This window comes from Morone saxatilis, unplaced genomic scaffold, assembly GCF_004916995.1.
Source record: "Morone saxatilis isolate NCDOM2014 unplaced genomic scaffold, NCSU_SB_2.0 Contig19, whole genome shotgun sequence".
NCBI lineage: Eukaryota > Metazoa > Chordata > Actinopteri > Moronidae > Morone > Morone saxatilis.
The window spans coordinates 1,557,896-1,561,605 of NW_023339751.1; positions in this window are offsets into that span (position 1 = coordinate 1,557,896).

The following is a 3,710-nucleotide window of genomic DNA, read 5'->3' on the forward strand; positions in this document are numbered from 1 at the left end:
ATAATAACAGGCAGACAGAAATGCATTACCAGCTCTGATCATGATCATCATCGTCAGAAAGTGTGTCTTTTTGACCTTAGACAAAGATTGGGAACAGTAAAGTGCAGGAAAAAATTACATATATTGCAAATCTTCTCAACTGTAACTGCTCGTCAGTTGGTGGAGTGTCATCCTGTTGCCAGTGGGTCTGTTAGGGTTGACCACATTTAGACTGGGTCTCATTGACCCTGTGTCTCTTTTGGATTGAGCCCAAAGGACCCATGAAGACCTCTTTTATGTAACAAAAAGATTGTCCGTAATTAACAGCCCCAAGTTTTTGGGCAAGGGGTCCCCACTGTTCAGTTAATGTTCTTTGGATTTCGGTCGGTCATATTTAGTAGCAACAGCTATTAAAATTATAGGAATTATTATTTTTCTGCCAAAAGGATTGCATTTTTGGTAGCAGCAACACGCTCAAAATGTCATGAAACGAGCACAAAATTCAACAGTGGCGAAAATATACAGATTTTTTGGGTCTCGCACATGGGCGTGGCAAAATAGCTCAACAGCGCCCACTAAATGCAGCCCCCAAGGCACGTTTAATCAAAGTTCACAAATATATGTGAAAAGGGTCGTCCACACTCTTTTGGCCATGTAGTGTATTTGGTTTTACTTTGGCTTGCTGCTGGTAGTTTGGCAGATCTAGGCCTTTGAGCTTCTTACATGCTTACACTTTAATTACAGTTTTAATTAGATTTTAGATGTACAGTAAAATCATCTAAAAACAGATATAGCACAACTGATGCAGTAATCAACCCTAAAATAAGACAGGAAGATGTAATGAACCGATTCCCAAGTGGGAAAAAGCCCTTCCTCATGTCAGAGAACATCTATCAGTATTCTACTGTCTCATTAGGAGCAATGATGAAGGTGCAAATGCCATTCCAGTCAAACCTCTTTTTCTACCTCTATCAGACAGGCAGCTTAACGTGACGTTATTTAGAATTAATGTAATTCACTAAGAGAGATCCGAGGTCCATTGTACCTTAGATGTGTCTTCTTTTGTCTGGGGCCCTGAACAATGCTCTGTCATTTTAGCAGAAGCTAATATGATTAAAGCACTCTGACAATAGACGGTGTAATTCATTTCATCATGAGGGATTGCGGACGGGGCCAGGAGAGACAAGGGGGTAGATTATCGAGGCTGCATGCTAATTCTGCCCAGCAGAGAAGAGGGGCAGCCAAATGGACTTTGGCTGAAAAATATCACTGAGAGTTGAGAAACCAAATTTCTTAAAAAGATCCACCACACCGTGTAAAGCGCAGAGTGGAAAATCATCAATCATGCGAACAGAGGGGATTTATGAAGTGTAATAATAGCAATAATCCACAGTGCACTCCTGGTGAGGGATGGTGAAGGTGTACGTTTCAACAGGGGACGATGCCAAAACACTAGGAGAGCTGCGCTTTTGGCTTTGAAATAGTCCTCAATTTACTGGCGATTGTGCTCTATTACTGTTCTTATAGTCGCAAGAGATTGGACACTTAGCCTCTCCTGAAGGTCTGTTTCTCATAAGTGTCTGCGCAGAGCTAGACGGTGCCATCTGACAAGTCTTTCATCTTCAGGGAGTGCCTGGCACTCTCTCTAAGCTCCCAGTCACTGGAGGAATACCACTTCACATGTTTGCCTATAAAGTTACATGCCCATTAGGCCACCGCAGAAGAAGTGTGCAATATTTACCGTCTGGACGATTAGGAATAAGCCTGAAATAATATCAAATTCTGCTACCCACACCAAGAAACTGGGTGCTAGCATGAGAACAAAAACAGCCTCCAGTATGCTTGACAGTGGGGGCCAAATTATGACAGAAATGCAGGATAGGTGGAAACTTACTGGAACATCATCACTTGCCAGTTTAACTTTGAATGCACTTTCTTAGCTTTAAAGACCAATTGTAAAGGCTTACATGTGCTGAAAAGCTGTTGGTCTTTGCTGTCTGGAAAGTAAAGTTTTTATTTTTTATTTTGGTTACATCTCGGTAAAACAAGAAATGAAGCCAGATCTGACTGGTGCTGGTAAAACCCCACGAACTTCATCAGTGTCAGATGTGAGCAGAAGCATCCTTTTTACTCCAACAGCAGAAACACATGCGGTAAGCTTGCCAAACAGCCAAGCTATAGAAAGGACAAAAGTTTTTCTTCTCTGCTGGTGTATGAAAAAACTTTAAGCCAGGTCCCTGCTCCTCGCACAACAGCACCTCTGAGCCTGCACCCATCTCTGGAGAGCGTGTACAGTACCGTGACACAAAACACGCACAACTTTGACTGTAAAAACGATGGTGAAGGCGATGGTGGGGGAAAAGGGACAAAAAAGAACCAAAAAAGTTTCCCCGAGACCGCAAGCGAGCCAAAAGAGAAAAATGGATGTTCTGCAAGGCGGGATCATTAATAACGCAGTGAGTAGTGGATGTCGCGGGGAACAATGGCATTGTGTAGAGAAGAGATGACGAATCCTCCTCTCTTTTCTCTCTGAGACGGCTCTATCTATTAATTACTTTTATGTCTTCATTCATTATTTCATACCATTCCAACGCCCAGACTGATTTTTAATCGCCTTTGGCAATACAGTTCACCACGTGAGGTTCGGTACAGCGTCTCAATGCAATAAGTTTGTCTACGGTCGCTGGTCCGTATGTGCTCACCTGTAGTTGAAGGCACAACATTACTTTTACCTTAACCTGCATGTGCCTTTGCCAGTTCATTCGCCTGCATATAGGCCCTATCCTTACCCTTAACCCTAACCCTAATCCCCCTGGTTAAGACCCAGATATACCCCTACTAATATCTGTGTCTTATTTTTTTGTCCTTTCTATATGTTTTTGCACTTGGGATGAAATTACCCTTTAACCACTTGCAGATGCACAATGAACAGGACTTTGACCTTTGTATTTATTTTCTCCAAACTGTGTTTGCCCGTGAGAAAATACCATTTCATCCATTTATCTATCTTTGTTGATGTTCCGCCTCTGTGATGCACGTGCTTCACAACCAAATATTCTCCTGATTTATGTCACAGAACATGAAAGGAAAGCACCATAAAGAAAGCATTTTGTGACCATACATTAACAGATGAAAGCCAGGGACCCCCCCTCATTGCCTGTCTGGTCCCAGTGCGTCAGTCTATCTGGGAGAACTGGACATGCTGGACTTAACAGCAGGCCCTCTGTGAGCAGCCAGGAGAGTCTGCATTACATCCAGTCTGCAGCGAAAAAAGACATCTCAGCAGAATGTATGAACTGGAGATGAAGGCCTGGCCTGGCATCCAAGCTCTGTGGTCGGCTCCCCTCCTTCTCTCTCTTTCTCTCTCCATCCTCAACCCACCACCCACTCCTTCCATCCCTCCCCCCTCTCTCACTCTCTTGCTCCCTGCCCTCCCCTTCATCCCCCCACCCCCAATTGGCTGTGGAAGATGGCTTCAGTGAGTCATCTTGGGACCAAGATCAAAGGCAAATTACAGCCGACGTCTATGCAAAATGTAATATGGAAACCCCCCAGCTATGTCCTCACTATTGATTTTTCTCTCTCTCGCCTTCCATCCCCTCTCTCGCACTCTGTCCCTTTTCTCCTCATTTCTCCGTTTCATTTTTTATCGAAGCACAATACTACGCAGTGTGAAATTTGAAGAAAAAAGGCCCCCGAACCCTCTTCCAGATGAAGCAGAAAAGGGGGCT